This window comes from Falco punctatus (genome assembly GCF_963210335.1).
Source record: "Falco punctatus genome assembly, chromosome: 11".
Taxonomy (NCBI): Eukaryota; Metazoa; Chordata; class Aves; order Falconiformes; family Falconidae; genus Falco; species Falco punctatus.
The window spans coordinates 25646461-25655626 of NC_137591.1; the positions used below are offsets into that span (position 1 = coordinate 25646461).

The 9166-nt window shown below is 41.2% G+C and overlaps 1 protein-coding gene across 2 annotated transcripts in view; it reads left to right on the forward strand.

Annotated features, from left to right (window-relative positions):
- RGS4 (regulator of G protein signaling 4) overlaps positions 1-9166 on the forward strand; it is a 205050-nt gene that overhangs the window by 108932 nt on the left and 86952 nt on the right. For both annotated transcript variants that reach the window (XM_080406987.1, XM_080406985.1), the window contains exon 2: positions 9058-9161. The gene's annotated coding sequence lies outside the window, so the exon portion shown is untranslated. The remainder of the gene's footprint in view (positions 1-9057; positions 9162-9166) is intronic.

A 9166-nucleotide genomic window follows, 5' to 3' on the forward strand; every position in this document is an offset into this window, starting at 1 on the left:
GCAAAGGCCAAAGTTATATCAAGGGAAAATCCCTATTCCCTACCACATCCCTCTGTACTCGGTGGTCTCAGGCAAAAAGGGGGCAATGTCTTGAACTTATACTTACAAGCAGGTATAAGTAAGCCAATAGTTAGGTTCTGTGAGTCAAAGAGGAAGTAGCCAGAGTCACTTCCCTGAAGAACAGGAAGGTTTGCTTGTTTGTGCCTATTATCAATATAAGGCTGTTGGCAGGTCGTTTACCAGACAGGGAACGTCTGTTCTCCGTTTAAAATGAAGTTACTACCTACCTTTGGGATTTGTTAAGCATACCAATGGACATTACAGGTGTTGCTTCCGACCTTCTTTTAGAAAGGGACGATCATGTGCTACTGCATGGACTCTGTACTTCACCTTCTTGCAGTAAATATCTCATGAGTAAATAAAGAACAGTATCCTGGTCACTTACATCAAGGCGATGCTGCTGCCACACAATATTTGAATTGTTTTCCAGGTACTTTATTTGGCAGAGGAGATCAGTTATGTTACTATAGGATAACAGTGTAGTCTGTAGGGTGCAACAGATTCATTTCACTGAGAGCTTTGGCCTCGCTATCTTAAAGGATTCTGAAATGAAGCCTCTTCGAGGCTACAAGCTTGTTTCTGGCATATTGCATGAATTATTTTGTCTTATATCTGACAAACTTCTGTGAGTCTGAAGTCTTTTCCAGCTTCATCTCTGTACAACCTATTCTTCTTCTGACATTCTTGTTGGGACATCACTAGGAGATGATATTACTTTTCTTGATAATGTTGCACTGAATGCACTCAAGAATATCTTGATGGTAACACATCAACAGAAATAAATGCAGGAGATCTTTTTTTTTTTCGGGGGGGGGGGGGCTGTGTTTGCTATGGTTTGGAGGAAGTTTGGAATAGAAGTGAGGTAAAGTACGGTCAAGAAAAATGCCTACTTGTGGAAAGATTGTATGTAGGCCCTCAGAAGATATTATAACGTTGGGGTAGGTAGTAGCCTTTGCTTTTAGGATCCTGGTGCTACTGGACTTGAAGGCAGCCAAAAGGGCAGGATGAATATATGGAGTACTGTACTGTAAAGGAGGAAAAAGTTGTGGTTACCAAGCCGACCACCTGGCACTAGATGATATTCTTACATTCTGCTGTTCTCATATGCTGAATTTATAATGCTCTTAATACACCAGTGTTATGTCCTGATCCTCTAAGCTGCCATCGGAGAGTTCTCTCCAGTCTTTCAAATCAGTAAGTCCCAGTCTCTGGATTACTACTGCTGCTCTTTGTCCCTGCGCAAAGGAAATCAGTGCTGCCTCCCTGGCTCGCTCTAAACCAGGTCTATTTGTCAACTTGTGTAAAGATTTGTGTAAGATTGGCAAAAATAGAGAGAAAAGTGGGAGTATGAGTATCTGATTTGGAGAAGAGATGAACAATGTATATCTACAAAGAAGTGTGGCACCTAAACTTCTAGCTTAGGGTCATAGGACATATAAAGACAGTGTAAAGCTACAATATCCTCACACTCTCCTGTAAGCCTTGCTTAAATGCTGTAAGACCAAAGCTTACTGCATTCAGTAGCAGATATCTCAACATGGAAGTTTGATTTGATTATTATTCACATTTCCCCCCCCCCCCCCTCAACAATTACTTTCTTCCTCTGAATGACTCTGATCTTCAAGACATTCTTTTTTCTTGTGATGGAATATTTCACTGACTCTGATTCACTCTTTCTATGCAAGCTTACTCATCTTTAAGATTTTATTTCCTGAGTCCAAAGCGAGTTACATCATTTTGAGAATGGGAAAAATGTCTACAAAACTTAGGTATGGGTACAGTTAAAGTGAGAGGAAAATGAGAAAATATAATAATAGGGCTGACAAGATTTTCTTTTATTGCTTGAGTTACATTCTGCTTTTGTAGACCACAGGAAACCAGGGAAACACCTGTGTGGAATTTCCTAAATTAAAATATTCTGCTAACTATGAATATGGTTATTGTAGAGGATCTTACTTTGAGGAGTTGGACTAGCTTGCACAGATGGACTTAGATGTTGGTCCCCTCCAGCTTGCATGATTCCATTGTTCTGAATGCCCTTACATGACATATGTAGTGTCAAAAGGGCTACTTATTCTTAACTTTAGAAATATAATACTTAAAAATCTTGTGTGTTTATCCATATTCAGCTTCACTACCCTTGTTTCCTGTAGACAGAAGCGTAGTCCAGGCTCTGGTGAGATTTAGCATGATACCATGAGGAACAGTTATGTCCTGACCCACTGAAAACCTTTTCACATAACTTCTGTCCTCCTGATTTGCTGGAGGTTTTCAGTTTCATCATGGGATGGTTGGTAACAGACCTGTCTCCTTCATCTCTCACCACTTGAACCTACCTGTGTAACACCTTGCTCTATTTCCTGCAGATCATGGTGGCTAATTGCTGCTTGAAATACCTTTCTGTTTAATTATTAGTCTCCTTTTCTTCTATTATTATTACAGGAAATTAAAAAAAAAAAAGTGTAATTTGAGCCTATCAGTTTCAGTGTTTATTAGAATAACCCCATCATTTGATACAGAACCCTTTTTGTCCTTAGGTTGGCATCGTCTCATTGGACTCTGTCCAATAAAAGGACAGAGGAACATTTTTTTTGCAGCAGTAGCACAGCTGGGTATCACCACCTGCTTTTTACCATTTTCCAGAATTCCTGTAGCTTTGTGATGAGTGATTCATCTAACTTCTGAATGTACACAGAAGAAACTTGCAAATACTTCCTAGTATTCAACCTGTTCCTATGCATTGTTTTCCATTCTTTCTGGCAACTACTTGGTAGAGTGCGAGACGGAAAAAATGTGAGAGAATTTCCAAGATTACCACACTGGACAAGTTTAGTTAAAGCAAAGAGGATAAAAAGTCCCATGAAGTCTTTAAGTCCCGCTTGCTGGTGTAAACAGTTTCAAGCTGCTTCTTCTGACTTCTGCTTTTAGGTTTCTTTCTGGTTGCTGTTGACTGGCCTTACACTCCTCCATTCTCTATTTTTGTTTCCAAATGCTACTTTTTGGCTTAGGCAAGGTGTTAGCTTCCACGTATGAACAATTTTTAGCTTTACTGTACTCTTGCTGTCCATCATACACTTCTCCAGCATTAGCTGGCCAAATCTGTGCTGTGCTGGAGGGCTGGTCTGGAGTGCCCAGACAAGCAGTGCTGCCCTGTTGCAGGATATCCACTTGCCGGTCATGTAGCTGAGCTTTGACTTTACGATGAAAACAAGTGATTTCTTTGAAATGCTTATGTCTTTTACGTGACCTAAAGAGATAAACTACTGATAATCCATCCTCAAGCAAAAGAGGCACTTAAAGGAAATAGAAACTAGTTTTGATGTGAGAGAAAATGGTGTTCATTTTACAAAAAAAAAAGGGGGGGAGGGCGCTTTTGAGCAGTAGGGATAATATTTTGCAACACAAAAATTCTCTAATATCATACAGTCAGTTCATAACGGGGTGATGGTATCCATAATTAATTTTCTTTTTGATCTAATTTCTGCTATGAGCAAATGCTTTCTGGAATGAAATCCTGAAGCCACTGAGACTAAAATCTTGCTACTGTTTTTAGGGGTCATGGTGTTGGGCTGATTTAACTGAGCATTGGAGGCTTTTTGAGAGGTGTTTCTTTGGTTTGAACTTTCAGATGTTCCCAATGTTAGCTTTTATTCCCAATTAATATAGTGGTGTTTTTATTTTTGCAACCAATAAGGCATAATCAAGCCTGAATGGCATCAGATTTCTCAAAATACAAGAGGGTTTTTATATTTGAAAATATCTGAAGCCTAATGCCAACCAAGGAATGCCACAAGTTAAGCTTTGGGCAACTATCTTCCACTTGAAAAAATTTTGTTGCATTTGTTCTGTGGGCAGCATAACATTAGGGATGTATTTAGCTCAGTGTTTCAGCTCATGCATGAACAGAGCCAGAGATCTGACTCTGGACAGCAAGTGACCAGAGCTTTCCTAAATTCTGTTTCAGCTCTTTCACTTCCTCAGTGTAAAATGTCTTCACAGAAATGTTCCTGCGAACTGCTAGTTGTGTCCAAAATTGCCCTGTCTGCTTCTAAAGTATCTGCAGAATACTTGAAATATTTCTGGGGATTTTTTGATTTTTTTTTTTTAGGGGTTCTCCTAGCTTCTGTAGAGGACCTTGTGGAATTTTTTTGTTTTTTACCATGACAGCAAAGAGGAGACATGGCAGGATCTCTTGAAATCCCTGTGGAGGCCATATAAGTGAAGTGTTCCCTGGTTTTATGAATTATATGGAGATTAAAATACAGTCCATTCCCTGCATCCATTGTGGTATGCCTTCTACCTCTTTGAAGAGGTTACTACAGGTTTTTTCCTTTGTTTCAACCTCCAGACATTTCCATGGGCACTGAGCTCCCAGCTTGTGTGACTTTAGCCACTTTACTAACTTCTCTGGCTATTTCACACAGCTGTTGTAAGTCACCACTACTTATTGGAAGTCTCCTGTAAAAAAAGTTGCCAAATATAAGTTGTTCTTACAGTTACTATTTTCTCTATGGCATCCTCTCAAATTTCTATGATTTGTCTTTACAGAAGAATATTAACAATATTTTATGATGAATGTTGTTAGCATTAACTATTGTGCTATATATAGTTATATAGACACGTATACTATAGAGTCACTGCAAGCAATTATATGTATATTTCCTCATCATAGCAAAGCACATTTCAATCTGAGACACACATACCTAGTAACTCTCCTTTTTCTTACAACTATTTTGTAATTAGAGCATAATAAGATCATGCAGTTTATCAGAAACCAGATCCTTTTCATTCTGGGGCTTTCCATCTGAAATAAATTAACTGTTTTGTTTCTGTGAAATCAGGGGACTTTTAGTTCTCAGCCATGCTGACTGACACCTGGATTTAAAAAAAAAAAGAGAGAGAAAAAAAAATGCAGTACAGTAACTTTTGGGTGCTGGTGGTGATGCTTCCTGTCTCTGATGTTTGGCAGCGCAGGAAATGTGCTCATCACGCACTATGTGGGAAATGCGCACATTTCTGATTACCTACTCATATTTTTATGCAGTGGCACACTGATACACTGGACTAGTGCAGTGCTGCTTGTGTTATTAAGCAAAAAAAATATGTGAGAATGGGGCCTGAGGTAGCAGGGTGTGAAGCAGAGTTTGCTGAGTGTTTTCACTGTCAACATGGAAATGTGATATGCGAGCACAATACAAATTTAGCTTTTGAAATTGCAGACTTCAGTTTTAATTTAATCTTAATGGAAAAAATAGATGCTTTTTCCTTCTTATTGTTTCAATGTATGGTAAAAATTCTGTATCTTTCACTTTCAAAATAACAAATGGTTTGATTAAACACAGCCAGCAAGCCAAAACTCTTGGTTTCTATTTTGAAAATATTTTCAGACGCTTTTAAATAAGAAAAATATTACAGAGGCATTAAGTGGAGTTATGTTGGTAAAGACTCTTTTGTAGAATTACAAACAGTTTAAGTGTCTGTTTTATACTTGGTGTTATAAATTACCTAGCTGAAATCAGTGCAGGCTCACATACAGCTTTCACTTTGACCAAAAAAATCCTCACAGAGATGGGTTCATCCAAAGATTGCCTTGTTCCTGGAAGCCACTCTGGCACAAGAAGGGTCTCTTCTGAAGCTCAGGAAAACAAGAAATATCAGGAGACTACCATGGCTAGGCAGGGAACTCACGACAGAGTTCAGATTCAAAAAGCACCATACAGAGGGTGGAAGAACAGACAGGCTGCAAAGGAAGAATTTAGAAACATTGTCCAGGTGTGTAGAGATGCTGTTGGAAAGCATCCTTATAGGGGATGCAAAGGAGGAATTTAGAAACATTGTCCAGGTGTGTAGGGATGCTGTTGGAAAGCATCCTTATAGGGGATGCAAAGGAGGAATTTAGAAACATTGTCCAGGTGTGTAGGGATATAGGGGGGCTATCAAGAAGATGAAATCAGGCTCTCCCAGCAGTGCATGGTAGGAGGATGAGAGGCAATGGGTGCAACTTGTCACAGGAGCAGTTCAGGAATATACAGAAAGGCTTTCTCCCCCTTAAGGGCAGCTGAGCAGTGGGGCAGCTTGCCTAGGGGGCTGGGCCATCTCCATCCTTGAAGGTATTTCCAGTCCAGACTGGATAAAGCTCTGAGTAACCTGGTCTAAGCTCATAGCTGATCCTGGTTAGAACTAGATCCTATCTAGAACTAATGAATGAAAGCCACACCACAGAAGTCTAATGCAGTTAGAGCCTTGCTCAGGGAATAATGGTAATTGTAGAAATTAATACAGGTTTCCAGTTTGGCTTTTTTGAATGAGAACTGCATACCGAAAGCGCATCATTCAAATTACCGTTTCCTCCACCTCCCTCTGAAAATACTTACCTAGTACACAGATGAGGTAGCAGAAGGTTACTTCAAGAAATGGGGAAACTGTAGATAGCTGTGTAGTCTCAATATAATATATAAAGATTTAAAAGCTAGATATTTTCTGTGATGTTCTCTTGGAACTAGCTCTGTTTGTGATGAACCAGGGAAGAAGAACAGTTTAGTTCCATTTCCTGTCATTTACTTTGAATCTCACTTGCTGTTGACTTTGAATTATCAGGTATGGAATGTCTGCAAAAGAAACACTTGAGTCTCCTCATACTTTTCATACTGGCTCTTTTACATAGGAACATCACACTTTACAAGCTGTACCACAGGGACAAACCCCATCAGTCCTATTAGTCTGCCTCCCTGCCTTTCTATATGACTTGCACCTGACATATCCCGATAGCACAGCTGAATCTTTGATTTCGCTGATCCTCAAGGATATTTCCTGCCAACCATGCTGTTTCCCTGAATCCATTCAACCTCTAAGACAAAGCCAGTCCTGTTGCTGATGGCAGTGAAACAAAATCTGCTGCAGTGCCTTAGGACTTTGCACACTCATCCCTGCAGAGCTTGGGCTGGCTGGGAAAGAGCTGATGTGCTGCCACTATTGAAATAGCTGCTGCTGCATGCATAGGAGCTGCAAAGGAAGCACTGAGGGAGGATGATGAAAGAAGGAGAAGGAGGGGGATCTATGGGTCTGGAGACCCTCCAGATGCTTGAGGAAGATGAAGCCAAGCCTGGAAAATGCAAATGCTAGGAAGCTATGATTTAGTCTGGGGAAGGGTTTTGGCTGGGTAGCAGGGTGGTTAGTGTCAGTTTAGTTTAATGACAAAGAAGCCTGTAATGAATAGCATCCAGAGAGTAGCAGTCAACAGCTCAATGACCAGGAAGAGATCAGTCATGACTGGTGTCCCTCTGGGGTCTGTGTTGGGACTAGGACTATTTAGTACCTTCATCAATGACAGATGGTGGGATCAATTACATTCTCACCAAGTTTGCAGATGATGCCAAGCTGAGTGTGTGGTTGCCACGCCTGAGGGACAGGATGCCATTCAGAGGGGCCTGGGCAAGCTTGAGCAGTGGGCCCACATGAACCTCATGCAGTTCAACAAGGTGAAGTGCAAGGTCCTGCAGCTAGGTTCCGGGCAACCCCTGGTATCAGTACTGGCTGGGGGATGAAGGTATTGAGAGCAGCCCTGCTGAGAAGGACTCGAGGGTACTGGTGGATAAAATGCTGGACATGAGGTGGGAAAATGCACTTGCAGCCCAGAGAGCCAACCGTACCCTGGGCTCCATCAAAAGGAATTTGGCCAGCAGGTCAAGGGAGGTGATTCTGCCCCTCTATTCTGTTCTGGAGAGACCCCACCTGGTGAACTGCATCCAACTCTGGGATCCCCAGTACAGGAAAGACTGTTGGAGTGGATCCAGAAGGTGGCCACAAAAATGGTCAGAGGGCTGGAGCATCTATCCTGCAAGGACAGGCTGGGAGAGTTGATGTTGTTCAGTCTGGAGAAGAGAAGGCTCTGGAGAGACCTTATTATGGTCTTTCAGTACTTAAATGGGACTTATAAGAAAGATGAGGACAGAATTTTTAGCAGGGTCTGCAGTGATAAGACAAGGAGTAATGGTTTTAAACTAAAAAAGTAGAGGTTCAGACTAGATATAGAGAGAAGATTTTTTGCAATGAGGGTGGTGAAACACTGGGCCAGGTTGCCCAGAGAGGCTGTAGATGTCCCATCCCTGGAAACATTCAAAGTCAGGTTGGATGGGGGCTCTGAGCAGTCTGATCTAGTTGAAGATGTCCCTGCTCATTGCAGGGGAGTTGAACTAGGTGACCTTTAAAGGTCCCTTCCAACCCAAACCATTCTAGGATTCTATGAAATTTCTTTACTAGAGTGGCTGCTACTTGTGAACTGCTCTGTGCGTTTGGGGAAATCCAGCTACCAGCAGTTAGCACACCATTCCTGGGAAGAATGTGGGCAAAGCCATTATTAAAATGAAAGTCTACTATGTTTCTTTGAAATCTGAGCTCCTCTTTGATTGCATACTTTTTAGTTAAAACAAGTTCTCTGTAACAAACAGGTGGGTTTATATTTGACAAGACAAATCCTCCTGAGTGTATTCACCCACATTATAGTGACTGTGCTTGGTTCAGATGTGCATCGTTCGGGATGCCAGTGTGGATGCTTAGCAAAGTCTTTGGTGCATGAGTTTGATTAAAAACAGCCTAATCCTTCACATACCTTCTTCTTGCAGAGTGAGGAACGGAGCTTATGTAGGTGCCCATGGTTTTACTAAAATGCATATCTGCCTCTTTGGGTCCCTACACGTGTCTGCTCTCTAAAGTGTGTGGGAAATGACTGTAACTCATATCTAAATTACAGGACGTAGAAAGATGGCCCTTCATCATTCAAAGCCACTGTACAGTTCTTTAATTATCTACCTGGAAGTCTACAGACCTTGGCTGATACAAGTGCTGAATATAATCTCTGTTCAAAAGAGGAGCTGTCACACCCTTAGAATGGATTTTCCTGATATGTGTCATTATTAAAACACAAAGTTACTACTGTGTCCCACCAGTTCCCCACCAGCGCTGAAAACTAATTATTTCTTGTTTCTGTGACTTCCATAGAGGACTAAAGCTGCCGTTTCTGCAGTGTGGTTATACACTGGCAGGTCTGGAATTCCCCATCTGCTGTGTGCTGTAAGTGTCAGTACTGCAGTACTGTAAACCAGGTGAG